Here is a 14,403-nt window from a genome sequence, read left to right as displayed (position 1 = left end):
TATTCTCCCCCCTTCGCGCGCGCAGTCTTTTATTCTCTGTCTCTCTCCCCTTCTCTCTTTCTCCTCCCCTCTCTCTCAATAAAGCTCTAGAAAGGTAAAAAAAAAAAAATTACACACACACACACACACACACACACACACACACACAGACACTTGTGCCATGGCAGATGTGTGGAGGTCAGCAGACAACTTTGAGAGAACTTGGCTTTGGTTCCCAAAGGGGGACTTGACTTGTCAAGGGGACAGGCAGTCAGTAGTGGGGGTAGAGCATTGGCAATTGGGGTATCAGCAGCAAGAGAGAGTGACACTAATGGGGGACACTGAGGAGAGGCACATGAAAGCAGTGGGAGGCATTAATGGGCGTATCAGTGAAGAGGAGGAGAAAGTTTCTTGGATGACTTTGATTCAAGTGGCCATGAGAGTGAGTGTGTGTGTGGGAGAGGAGATGGTTTGGGTTTAGTTAAGTCTTATTTCTTGTTTGTTTGGTTTTTGAGACAGGGTTTCTCTGTGTAGCTTTGGCCTGGAACCCAGAGATCCCCCTGCCTCTGCCTCTTGAGTGCTGGAATTAAAGGTGTGTTCCACCACCACCCGACTAGTTATGTCTTGTAATTGTGAGTGTAGGATTTGTTTGGAGTGTTTGATGTCTAAGGACGTCTAGACAGTTAATGAATTTAGGGGAGTTAGTTGGCGGTGGATGTTTGGCAGTAATTGGGAAGAAGAAAAGTACGAATGTGAGAAGAGAGATGAGATTTGTGGGGACAAGTGATCTTGAGGTAACTGGAACCAGAGGGTGAGGATGATGATTGATAATGGAGGGGTCAGTCTGATGTGGCCGTCTGACAGAAAGGTGCTGCCATCCATCTAAAAAGTGTAGGCAGAAGTAGCTAGAGGACGCTCTTGTGTATGAGAGGGATGGAGGAGGAGGTTTTTGAGAGTTTTGGACAGGAGTATAGAGGATCTAGGGAATGTTTTGGGGGTAAAGGAATAAGAATGGAGGAGTTGAGGGGAGAACAGGTAGAAATGTGAGTGGTCTCTTTCCCCTCCCTCCCAGGGTTTCTCTGTGTATCTGTGTAGCTAGGCTGTCCTACAATTCACTCTGTAGACCAGGCTGGCCTCGTACTCATAGAGATCCACATGCCTCTGCTTCTGGAGTGCTAGGATTAAAGTCGTGCATCACCACTGACCAGCTATGAATGATGAGTTTTTGCTAAAAGAAGTTTGGAGGATAGAATTTGAGGCAGTGGAAGAGATTTAGGAGTTGAGGGAGATAGTAGTATGAATAGATTGAGATTGTGAGGGGCAAAATGGATTGAGAGGGAATCCCAGAGTTTGTTAGATTTACAGATGAGCAGAGAAGTGGGGGCAAGAACACATGCACAGGGAGGCCACCAGGGAAGGTGGTGTCTAGAGTTCTGGAGAGGTAAGAGACGGGCAAAGTGTGGTTAGAATTTTTTTTGGGTCACCAATCAGCTCCCAAATAAAGACATGGAGACTTACTAATTACGAATGCTTGGTCTTAGCTTTGGCTTGTCCCACTAGCTCTTTTAACTTAATTTAACCTGTTTTTATTCATATGTTTTGTTTTGGGGCTTTTTAATCTTTTTTCATTCTGTATGGCCTACTCTTCTGCTTCCTCTGTGTCTGGCTGGCTGGTGTCTCCTGGTGTCTTTTTCTTTTTTTTCCCAAGCCTAAATTCCTCTTTTTTTTTTTTTTTTCGAGACAGGGTTTCTCTGTGTAGCTTTGCGCCTCTCCTGGCACTCACTTGGTAGCCCAGGCTGGCCTTGAACTCACAGAGATCCGCCTGGCTCTGCCTCCCAAGTGCTGGGATTAAAGGCGTGCGCCACCACCGCCCGGCCTAAATTCCTCTTTCTACTTACTCTCCCTGTCTGGAAGTCCCGCCTATACCTCCTCCCTCATTATTGGTCATTTAGCTTTTTAAAATTTTTTTATTTTTTTATTAGACCAGTCAGGTGCCTTCGGCTGGCAAGGTAAAACAGCAACACATCTGTAGTTGCTTTTATTTTTTTTTACTCTTTGGAGGCCCGCCATCAAGCTCCCAAATAAATATATGGAGACTTAGTCTTATGAATGTCCAGCCTTAGTTTGGCTTGTTTCAAGCCAGCTTTTCTAACTTAAATTGTCCTGTTTCTCTTTAACTATGTTTTGCCTGTGGGCTTTTACCTTTCTTTATATATCGTTCTTTCCATCTTACTCCATGGCTGGCTGGATGGCTGGCCCTGGCATCCTCTTCCTTTCTCTGTTTTTTTTTTTTTTGTTCCTCTTCTCTCAAGCCTAGATTTCTCCTCCTATTTATTCTTTCTGCCTGGCAGCCCTGCCTACTCTCTCCTTCCAAACTATTGGTGGTCCAGCTCTTTATTAGACTAATAGGTGTTTTAGGCAGACAAAGTAACACAGCTTTGCAGAGTTAAACAAATGCAACATAAAAGAATGCAACATATCTTTGCATCATTAAACAAATATTTCACAGCATAAATGAATATAACATATCTTAAACTAATAATCCACAACACACATCTTTACATAGTTAAATATTCTGCAGCATAAAAAATGCAACACATCTTTGCATAGTTAAATATTTCACAACAGAAGAGGGAGTCAGATCCTCTGGAACTTGTTAGAGACAATTGTGAGCCACAATGTAGGTGCTGGGAATCAAGCCTGGGTTTTCTGAAAGGGCAGTACTTTTAACTGCTGAGCCATCTCTCCAGCCCTCTGTCATACATTTCTGACACTAGCAGATTGTTAAGTTGTGAGTTCATTAATTCAACTCTCAGTTTCTTTGTTTCCAGCTCTGGGGGTTCCTTTTCTTTCTTGGCTTTCTTTCTTGCTTGCTTTTGCAGTAGAACATAGGGTCTTTCATATGCTAGGCAAGTGTTCTGCAATGAACTGCAGTCCCTCTCTTCTCCTCTCCACTCCCCCTTTTGAGACAAGGTCTTTCTAGCTCTGTGTGTCTTGGAGCTCCCTCTGTAGACAAAACTCACAGAAATCTGCCTGCCTCTGTCTCTCTAGTGCTGGGACTAAAGGTGTATGCCACCACACCTGGTTCCTTTTTTTTTCTTTTGAACTCAGTTTATCTATGTGAGTGTTTGGGTCCAGTCAGCAAAACAGAAACCACATGCCAGTGATTTTAAGAGTGAATTCAATAAAGGAAATAGTTTTGAGTCTTTGTTGGAGGGCTTAACAAGCCAAAAGAATCTTTTTATTTTTATTTTTTTATTTTTATTTATTTATTTATTTATTTATTTATTTTTTAAGATTTATTTTATTTATCATGTACACAGTGTTCTGTCTGCATGTATCCCTGCAGGCCAGAAGAGGGCACCAGATCTCATTATAGATGGTTGTGAGCCACCATGTGGGTGCTGGGAATTGAACTCAGGACCTCTGGAAGAGCAGCCAGTGTTCTTAACCTCTGAGCCATCTCTCCAGCCCCTTTATTTTTATTTTTTATTTTTTCTATTATTAGCTTGATGCAGTACAAATTCTTATCCTAATAGTGAAATGTTTCACTGAAGCTTGCCCAGTGATTGAGTAAAACCAAAACTTATAAGCCACAGTCATCCTAGGGTCCCCCCTGCTATGTAGCCTCCCTGGTTCTGTGGGTTGCAGTCTGATTGGTCTTTGCTTTATATCTAGTATCCACTTAGGAGTGAGTACATACCATGTTTGTCCTTCTGAGTCTGGGTTACCTCACTCAGGATGATATATTCTAGTTCCATCCATTTGCCTACAAATTACATGCTGTCATTGTTTTTCTCTGCTGAGTAGTACTCCATTGTGTATATGTACCACATTTTCGTAATCCATTCTTCAGTTGACGGGCATCTAGGTTGTTTCCAGGTTCTGGCTATTACAAATAATGCTGCTATGAACATAGTTGAGCATGTATCTTTGTAGTATGATTGAGCATTCCTTGGGTATATGCCCAAGAGTGGTATGGCTGGGTCTTGAGGTAGATCGAGTCCCAATTTTCTGAGAAACCACCATACTGATTTCCACAGTGGTTGTACAAGTTTGCACTTCCACCAACAGTGGAGGAGTGTTCCCTTTGCTCCACATCCTCTCCAACATAGACTGTCATTAGTGTTTTTGATCCTAGCCATTCTGACAGGTGTAAGGTGGTATCTTAGAGTCGTTTTGATTTGCATTTCTCTGATGACTAAGGATGTTGAGCATTTCTTTAATTGTCTTTCAGCCATTAAGATTCTTCTTTTGAGAATTCTCTGTTTAGCTCTATAGCCCATTTTTTAATTGGATCGTTCAGTATTTTGATGTCTAGTTTCTTGAGTTCTTTATATACTTTGGAGATCAGTCCTCTGTCAGATGTGGGGTTGGTGAAGGTCTTTTCCCATTCTGTAGGCTGTCTTTTTGTCTTATTAACTGTGCCTTTTGCCCTACAAAAGCTTCTCAGTTTCAAGAGGTCCCATTTATTAATTGTTGTTCTCAGTGTCTGTGCTACTGGTGTTATATTTAGGAAGTGATCTCTGGTGCCAATGCGTTCAAGAGTACTTCCTACTTTCTCTTCTATCAAGTTCAGTGTAGCTGGATTTATGTTGAGGTCTTTGATCCACTTGGACTTGAGTTTTGTGCATGGTGACAGATATGGATCTATATGTAATCTTTTACATGTTGACATCCAGTTATGCCAGCACCATTTGTTGAAGATACTTTTTTTTCCCCATTGTATAGTTTTGGCTTCTTTGTCAAAAATCAGGTGTTCATATGTGTGTGGATTAATGTCAGGGTCTTCAGTTCAATTCCATTGTATGTCGGGTTTTTTTGTTTTGTTTTTTGTTTTTTAAGATTTATTTATTTATTTTGTATACAACATGTTTGACTACAGGTCAGAAGAGGGCACCAGATCTCATTATAGATGGTTGTGAGCCACCATGTGGTTGCTGGGAATTGAACTCAGGACCTCTGGAAGAGCAGTCAGTGCTCTTAACCTCTGAGCCATCTCTCCAGCCCTGTATGTCGGTTTTTATGCCAGTACCAAGCTGTTTTTATTACTGTAGCTCTATAGTAGAGCTTGAGGTCAGGGATGGTGATGCCTCCAGAAGTTGCTTTATTATACAGGATTCTTTTAGCTATCTTGGGTTTTTTGTTTTTCCATATGAAGTTGAGTATTGTTCTTTCCAAGTCTGTGAAGAATTGTGTTGGGATTTTGATGGGGATTGCATTGAATCTGTAGATTGCTTTTGGTAAGATTGACATTTTTACTATGTTAAAGCCAAAAGAATCTTAAAGAAAGTAGTCTTGGTATATTAACTGTATGAAGTGGCTTCCTTATCCACAATTGAGAACAGAGGAAGGTTATCAGACTCAAGAAGTCTGGGGGGATGTGGGACAGCTGTACCCAGATTCTCTGGGGAGTGTATGTTGCCTGGTTGCCACTGGTTTCTTAGGCACTCCTAGGAGGTCCCTGGAGAAATCAGGCTTAGTGCATGCCTGCTCAGCTGACGCAGAGGCCACTGGGGTGCACTGCAAGGTTGGTTTCTCTTCATTCCTCCTTCTAGAGCCTCAGGACTATGAGCCAAAATCTAGGTTACAAAGAGGGTGGTCTGTGTGAAGAGGGAGAGGCCTGAGCTAGAAGTGAGCCCCTTAGAGCCAGTAGAGAATTCATCTAGCAAGTTCATTTATTTTATTTTATTGTTATTTTTTTCTTTTTTTGATTTTTCCTGACAGGGTTTCTCTGTGTAGTTTTGGTGCCTGTCCTGGAGCTTGCTCTGTAGACCAGGCTGGCCTCGAACTCAGAGATCCACCTGGCTCTGCCTTCTGAGTTCTGGGATTGAAGGCATGCGCCACCACCGCTGGGCTGCTCATTTGTTTATGACTTCAGAAATGCAGAGAAACTGTTACATTTGGTCCACATAGCCTACTCAGGGCTCTCCCCCAGAATAGAGAAAAGATTTACATCTTATGGAGTAGTTGTTGGCTTTTTTATGTGCATTGGTGTTTTGCCTGCATAAGGGTGTTGGGTAACCTGGAACTGGAGTTACAGACAGTTGTGAGCTGCCATGTGGGTGCTGGGAATTGAATACAGGTCCTTTGGAAGAGCAGCCAGTGATCTTAACCACTGAGCCATCTCTCCAGCCCCCAAGTCTTTTTTAAATAAATTAAAAAAAATTATGTGTATGGGCGTTTTGCCTGCACTACTGTGTATATTGCCCTTGGCTGGAGGAGGTCATGAAAATTTCTGCGGAATTGGAGTTATGGGTGGTTGTGAGCCGCCAAGTAGGTATTGGAAACTGCTGGGGTCTCTGGAAGAGCAGCCAGTACTCTAAACTGCTGAGCCATCTCTCCAGTCCCTCATTCTGACTTTTATTTGTTTTAATGATTTATTCATTTATTGTGTGTACAGTATTATTACATGTACAATAATATGCATAAATATCCCTGCAGGCCAGGAGAGGGCACCAGATCTCATTATAGATGGTTGTGAGCCACCATGTGAGTGCTGGGAATTGAACTTGACCTGTTGAAGAGCAGCCAGTGTCCTTAACCTCTGAGCCATGTCTCCAGCCCCCTCATTCTGACTCTTTAGTAAAATGCCAAGCATGTTGGTTTGAGAAGCAGGCTCCCTTGTACACAGTGCTATAGATCTTACCCTGATTAATGGAGGTTTTCAGGGACTATTTCTTTACCCTTCCTTCTGATAAACTGGGGGAGTAGCTATTTGGAAAGGGAAATAGCTTGGCTGCCATTGATTGGGAGGAGAGACCTAAGATTATTGGTTGGCTATTAAGTAGTCAGTCACTAATAAGGACCACTTGGCAGAAGTGGAGTGACGTAATGGTTGTAGCAGGGATGGGGCGTCAGAACACAGCGTGCTCCTGGACTGAGGCTCCTCTTGGCAGCTGTGTTGTGTTGCCTTTTCTTCCTGTCCCATTTAAGGGCCAGTTTCTTTGAAGGTAGTGCAGGAAATGCCAGTGACTCAGCCTTGCAGATTTCTTCTGCTTGTTGCAGCTGCGGACTGGTTTGTCTGGTAAGGAGTAAGACTGCATATCTTCCAGCACACTTACCTGACCACTTGAATGCCTTCTTATGTCTTGCCAGAGATATTTTTCAGGCTGTTAAGTTTTGGTGCCTTGTGGCAAGGTGAATGTAGTATGACCTTAACACGTCTTTTGCACCTATTCCTGTAATCCTAGCACTTGGGAGGCTAAGGCAGGAGGATCATGAGTTGGAGGCCAGCCTGGTTTATATAGTAACTTCCAGGCTGCAGGCTGTATGGTGAGACACCATCTCAAAAACAAAACATAAGATTGAGTTTAGAGTCTGGTGTTGTGGTGGATGCCTTTAATCCCAACATTTAGAGGCAGAAGCAGGTGCATCTCTGAGTTTGAGGCCACCCTGGTCTAACTACATAGCAATACAAGACCTTATCTAAAAACAAATTAAAGTTGCAGGAACTTTATCTGGTGTTTTGTTAAGGAAGCTGAATCTAAAACATAGATAAACAAAGTACAATTTTTGCATGGCAGTGTATAATTTAAACTTGATTGTGTTGTCTAATTTGTAAACTTTCTAGGAGTTATGAGAACCTTTCAGTAGCCCTTGGAATAACTAGGAAAAACTTTGACAGGAAGATGGGGTTTAAAAGAGGGTCAGAATTAGAGGCACGTGGATTATGGTTACTTAAATAAGCTGTGATTTGGGCTTCCCACCACACTATTTAGGTTTTATATCATGAAGTATAAATGATGGTTCTGTGGTGTTTGTACTTTTCTACCACGAAGCCTAATGGTATATAGAAGTTTTGCTTAGGCTTCATGCTTCATACAGGTCCAGAAACTTGCCAGCATTGTGCCAGCTCTTTGACCTTGGGGAAATTTCCTCACTTGCAAGACAGAATGACTACAGAAAATTATTTAAAAAGTTATTGTGGTGTTCACAGTAAGATATTGTATAAGTAATTGAATGCCTTTTGGAGGGCCAGTGCTCCCTCATTTTGCCATATGGCTCACTGGAACATTCATTCCTGTGACTTGTCTTATGCCTGAAGGTTTCTTTGCGCCTCTTGGACAACTGAAACAGAATGAGACAGGGCTAGGGTTATGCACAGAGAAGTGGAAAGAGTGGCTGGATGAATTGCAGTCTACTTTAGAATAGTGGGGAAAAAGGGCGAATAAGTAGCTAAAGGCCATACAGTGGACTTGGAAACTTCAGCCAAAGAATTTAGATCTGATGCCTGAGAAAAAAATATTGCAAGGTTTTTGAGCCAGAGAGAACTGTTTAAAAAGGAGAGTGGTGTAGAGACTCCTGAGAGACTTTTCCTGGTTTAGACACCATAACCCTCACAACGTAGGGCCTCCTAAATGCTGACCCAGTGGGGGTGTGGTTTGGCATTCTTGCTGCAGGAGCCCTGTGTTTCTGCCCAGTGACTCTTCGTGCTCTCGTCATTGACTCATCCCATTGGCCTGGCCTCATTGCTCCCCTTCTGGTCGCCCTGTGATCCAGAGCTCCAGGGCTGCCTAGGATGATGGGAGCTTGAGTTGCCTAGCAGTGGGTGGGATATGGGAATGAATAGCATTCTCATCCCTTTGCCCTGGCCCTGAGTAGAGGCAAGTTCAAGTTCAGATTGCTGCAGATTACTGTTCAAACTTACAGGGGTTGTCTACCAGGAGGTAAGTCAAGATGGTTCCTGCCCTTTCTCTGCCTTTATATGGATTGGCTTTTTTTGTCCAAGTTTTCTGCTACTTTTCCCTGATCTAGGCTCTACAAGATGTCAGTCATGAAACAAACAGGTCATTGTATGAGGTGAGAAGAATGTCTAGAAGTTTTCACTGGCCCCTGCTGTGTGGTAGTTTACCTAGAAGTCTTGTGAACCCAGACACTAAACATAGGCTCATGCCTGTTGGAAATCACTAGAAAGGTTCTGGTCTCAAACACATTGCTTCTCAGCCTCTGGATTTTAGAGCCATTCTATGTGTGTTTTACTGTCCTGTGTTAGCTCCCATCCCTTTGGGCACAGAAGGAAAAGACAGTGAAAAGGGGAAGCTGTGTAGATAAGCATGTGCTTATGTTTTATGTAGAGAGTCAGTATATTTGGGTTTCCATACTCTTGCTAATTAGTAGTGTGACCAGGGACCAGTTGCCTAACTCAGTGGACTAGAGTTTCCTCATATTTAAAAATGGACAGCTTCGGTTGTATAGTCTTGGAGAGTTTTTCCAGAGTCAAAATTGATGTAAGTTTATTTTTTTTATGTGGAAAAAAAAATGTGTATTTGTTGACAACATCCAGAGCCTCGTAATTAGGAGGCAGCCGAACATATGCCTTTTTTTCTCTGCCAGGCCTTATCAGGATATTGGCTTTGGCCATATCAATGTCATAGGTGTTTTTCACAGCTTGTTTGATCTAGTGCTTGTTAGTCTTGACATCCACAATAACACAGATATGTTGTTATCTTCTGTCTTCTTCATGGCTGACTCAGGGCTTGGGGGAACTTGATGATGGCATAGTGGTCAGGCTTGTTTCTCCTGGGTGTGCTCTTGTGAGGGGATTGGGCTGCCTCTGGAGCTGCAGGGTCTTGGACTACCAGAAAGTGGGTGACTTGGGGATCTTTTTGTGACTGTAGATACCTTTCAGCACTGCTTTCTTAGCTAACTCCCCCGCCCCCAAATACAGGGTTTCTCTATGTAGTCCTGGTGGTCTTGGAACTCACTCTGTAGACCAGGCTGGCCTTAAACTCAGAGATCCACCTGGCTCTGCCTCCCGAGTGCTGGGATTAAAGGCGTGCACCACCACCACCACCACCACCACCACCACCACCACCACCACCGCCCGGCGCCTTCTTGGTTTTTAAGGCCTCCCTTTTGGTAGCAGTTTTGGGAGGGTCAGAACCTTACTACTTTGCTTTTGGCGCCATCTTGGCAAAAGTTAAGTTTTTGTTTTGTCTTGTTTTTTTAAATAATGGTGACAGATATATATATTTTGTCCCCTCCATTTGTAAGTTTATCTCCCTCAAAATAATGGTGTTCTCAGCCTTTACATTTATTCTAGTATGCAGTTGTTCAAAAAGAAGTATCTTTCTTCCTTTCTTCCCCTCTTTTTTAACAGCAGTGCTCACAATTGAACCCCCAGCATGCTATGCAAGCCCTCTACCACTGGACTACACCTTCCAACCCCTTAGCTAGCCTCTGAGTATCCTCAGAGGTGGCAGTTTTTACTTTCAATGGGTGAATTCAGTTTCTTGAAACCATCAGAAAATGTGTTGTGTCTAAGAATCAAACGAAACAATATCCTGTATTTATTTATTTTTGTTAAAAAAAAAAAGAGGTGTGACAGACTATAAAACACCTGATTTTTCTTTCTGCTTATATGGAATAGTGTGTGAAGACAGTTTCTCCAAAAAACTGTTTTGTAAATGTTTTAAGCAGTGATTAAAAATGTAAATACATAGCTTCATTTAGAAAAACTATTTTGGTTATAGTTTTCATGTGGTTTAATAAGATGGGGAAACACTTGACCAGAGTTGCTTTCTGTATACTCACTATGTATATTCTTGCTTCAAGATCAAAGTGACTAGATAGTGAAGAAAATTATCCCTGAAATCACAAATATTTTAAGGGTCGAAAGAAGGGTGAACTATGTACTTACAGGAAGCTGTGGCTGCCAAACTAAGGTAGGTCCATCTCTAGTAGAACCATTCACCAAGAGGCCTGAAGCATTTCCAGTTTGAGGGCTGATGCTCACTAGCAGGCCGAAGACAGCCTGCTCCTCAGGAGATGTGGCTGAAGCAGAGGGTTGGGAACACCAGAGAATTGTGGGAGAATCACACTGAGTTTTGTCTCTTAGAGGACTGGGAGACTTTCTTCTCTGTTGTTAATTCTGATGCCTTCTTGAAAGGAGTTCTTTGATTGGTGCAGTAAGATTCATTAAAGAAAGGGCTCCATGTAACCACAATTAGAAGGTAAATAAATGCTCAAGAGCAGGGTTAGTTGCTGAAGAAACCACGTGGCCCAATCAGTTGTTTTTCTGTCTTTTTTGACCTGCAAATAATCCTAAGAGACAAGGCTGCTTAGCTCACAAAACCCTAACTTGGCTGGAAGATTGCACTCCAAGTCTTCTGTTGCTCCTCCTTCCCTCGATGCCCTTGCCTTTGAATCATGACTGTGTAAACACAACTTGCCAGTCTCCCTGAAGTTGTAGGCCCTTGGCATTAAACATTTTTTTTTTTCTTGCAATTAGAGAAACTGTCCTGTTTGTCTCCACTGGCTGCCTAATGAAGCAGTTTCCTAAATTAGGGCCAGTTATGTGTCAGGAAGCATTGTTTAATAGCTACGTGTACAGGTATTGTGGGAAATGAAACTAGTTTGTTGTTGTTGTTGTTTTGTTTTTTGTCTTTTTGGATCTTAATTTGGATGAAACAGATATATAGTCAGTATTTCTGTAGGGATGGTGAAATCGAGTATGTAGAGGAACAAGCAATAAGGGGCCATATGGGAGAAAGAACCAACTTCCTTATTGTGGGAGGGGCTAGGAGAGCTGAAGAGGGAAGGCATTTAGTCCAATTATAAAGGATGAACAGGAGTTCAAGAGGTATAGAAGACAGGATATTTCAGATTCACACCACAGGTAATGATATAGAACCTAGATAACCTGCATGTTGGGGTAAATATACTTGAATTAGACAGTGTTTCCAGAGAATGAGCTGGAAAGATAAGATTGGAAAGGAAAATGAAAAGCTGGACCTTAGAGAACTTGGAATGAAAAACAATTTTTTTTCTAGATTTATTTTTTTGCGTATGAGTGTTTGGCCTGCATGTATGTATATGCCAACAAAGATCAGAAGAGGGTGTTGGAATTGGAGTTACAGATGATTGTGAGCTACTATATGGGTACTGGGAATCAAACTCAGATCTTCTGCAAAAACAAGTGCTCTAAATCACTGAGTCATCTCTTCAGCCCCAAATATCCTAAGGAATTTTGATCTTTTTTTTTTTTTTTTTTCTTCGAGACAGGGTTTCTCTGTGTAGCTTTGTGCCTTTCCTGGATCTCACTCTGTAGCCCAGGCTGGCCTCGAACTCAACAGAGATCCGCCTGGCTCTGCCTCCCAAGTGCTGGGATTAAAGGCGTGCGTCACGACCGCCCAGCGGAATTTTGATCTTATACTGTATAATTAGGTGTTGAAGAGTGAGTGTGTGTGAGACATGACCCAATTCACATAGGTCTTGTCTATTTTTAGTTTTTTTTGTTTTTTTTTTTTTTTCTTTTTTTCCAAGACAGGGTTTCTCTGTTTAGTCCTTGCTGTCCTGGAACTCACTTTGTAGACCAGACTGGCCTTGAACTCAGATCCGCCTGCCTCTGCCTCCAGAGTGCTGGGATTAAAAGCGTGCACCAGGGGCTGGAGAGATGGCTCAGAGGTTAAGAGCACTGACTGCACTTCCAGAGGTCCTGAGTTCAATTCCCAGCAACCACATGGTGGCTCACAACCATCTGTAATGAGATCTGGTGCCCTCTTCTGGTCATACATGCTGTATACAAAGTAAATAAATAAATAAATCTTTAAAAAAAAAAAAAAAAAAAAAAAGCCGGGCGGTGGTGGCGCACGCCTTTAATCCCAGCACTCGGGAGGCAGAGCCAGGCGGATCTCTGTGAGTTCGAGGCCAGCCTGGTCTACTGAGAGAGATCCAGGAAAGGCGCAAAGCTACACAGAGGAACCCTGTCTCGTAAAAACCAAAAAAAAAAAAAAAAAAAAAAAAGCGTGCACCACCACCACCACCACCACCGCCCGGCTGTTTTTGTTTTTCAAGACAGGATTCCTCTGTGTAACTCTGGTTGTCCTGGAACTCCCTCTCCAGACCAGGCTGGCTTTGAACTCACAGAGATCTGCTTGCCTCTGCCTCGCAGTGCTGGGATTAAAGGCATATGCCACCACTGCCTGCCTGGTCTTGATCTATTTTTAAGTGTAAGGTTTAAGGTGTTAGGTAGAGAAGATGTGGATGAATGGTGGGATTAAAAGTAGGTACCACCATGCATGGCATCATGAAAAAATTTAGCGTCTTACCCCAGTGGTAAGAGGTAGTCTATGGCTTTATTTGTGTGTTTTGAGGTCTTTCTTTCAATATTGTATGGCAGATCTATACTATGTATAAATTCATGTGAAAATGAGCCACAGGATTGATTGTAGGCAATTTGGCCTTTAGATGTTAAATGTGGGTTATTGTTATTTGTGTGCAGGAAGTAAATACTTTATTTAGCCTTTCCAGGCCATATGATTACAGCTGCTAACTGCCATTAGAGAATAAATTACAGCTAAAAGTAACACATAAATGAGTAGGTATGGCTCTGTTTAGTCTCAGAGAAATAGTTTGCGTGTAGAAAGAAGTATCTCATACCAGGATTATCAATGCAGCATGCTTTTTGCATTGACCAACTTGAATGTTCAGGCATAGCAAAATAGGAGAAGAAAATTATAGAGCATTCTAAGTATAAGACTTTTCTCAAGGCTTTAAAAATATTTACAAATATTGGGAATCCTTTATATACCAATATGGAGATAGATAGAGACATTTTGGGAGAGTGTATTGGGAATTGCCATGATAGACAAGTACTCTAGAACTGAGCTACTTCCTCAGCAGCCTCCCCTTCTTTTTGTAATTGTTATTTCTATTTTGAGATAGGTTCTCACTAAGTTGTTTAGGACAGCATTGTATTTGCAATCCTCCTGCTTCAGCCTCTTAAGTAGCACAGATTACAAACTGTACCACTACATCCAGCACAAATAATTTTTTTATGTGCATGCATGAAGGTGTCTTCCTTTATTGCTTCTTGCCGTTTTTTTTGTGTTTTGAGACAAGGGTTTTCACTAATTTGGTAAGACTAGCTGGTCAAGGAGCTCTAGGAATCCTGTCTTCATGTTTCCAGCACTAGGATTATAGGTTCATGCCATCATATTCATCTGTTTCTATGGATGCTTGGGATCCATGCAGGTCCTCATGCTTGTGTAGCAGACACTTTACCAGCTGACCCGTTTCCCAGGGCCTCCCAGATGATTGTGTGGTCCAGTATGTTTGCAGTGTTTGTTTATATCCCAGAGGCTGATGTCTGGTGTTTTCATCTATCACACTCTGGCTTACTTTTTGAAAATTTATTTTTAATTATGTGTATGTGTGGGTATGTTCACATGAGTGCTGGTTACTATTTTGCATTTGTCATATATTATTTTGCAGTAGTAATATATTTTTTCTCTTTCTCAATTGTTCAGGTAACTAATCTTGTGGGCCTGTCTGCACTTGCCAGGGTCAGAAGTGTAACAAAGTAAGATTAAGTCCCCAAGCCAGATCTGCCCACAGAAATTGAGTTAGAAGCAGCTGCTGAGAATTAGGATAGGGACCACATGTTGATGTGGAGAGTCGGGTGGCATATGCAGGTGGCTG

General features: G+C 42.2%; 1 protein-coding gene and 1 pseudogene across 2 annotated transcripts in view; one reads left to right on the top strand and one right to left on the bottom strand.

Moving 5' to 3' along the window:
* The window catches only part of Numa1 (nuclear mitotic apparatus protein 1), an 80,534-nt gene that overhangs the window by 3,854 nt on the left and 62,277 nt on the right, over window positions 1-14,403 (top strand). The window lies entirely within an intron of this gene.
* On the bottom strand, window positions 9,125-9,890 carry LOC131912660 (large ribosomal subunit protein uL23-like; annotated as a pseudogene).

This window comes from Peromyscus eremicus, chromosome 1 (genome assembly GCF_949786415.1).
Source record: "Peromyscus eremicus chromosome 1, PerEre_H2_v1, whole genome shotgun sequence".
NCBI classification, from domain to species: domain Eukaryota; kingdom Metazoa; phylum Chordata; class Mammalia; order Rodentia; family Cricetidae; genus Peromyscus; species Peromyscus eremicus.
This window is presented reverse-complemented; position numbering and strand designations above follow the sequence as displayed.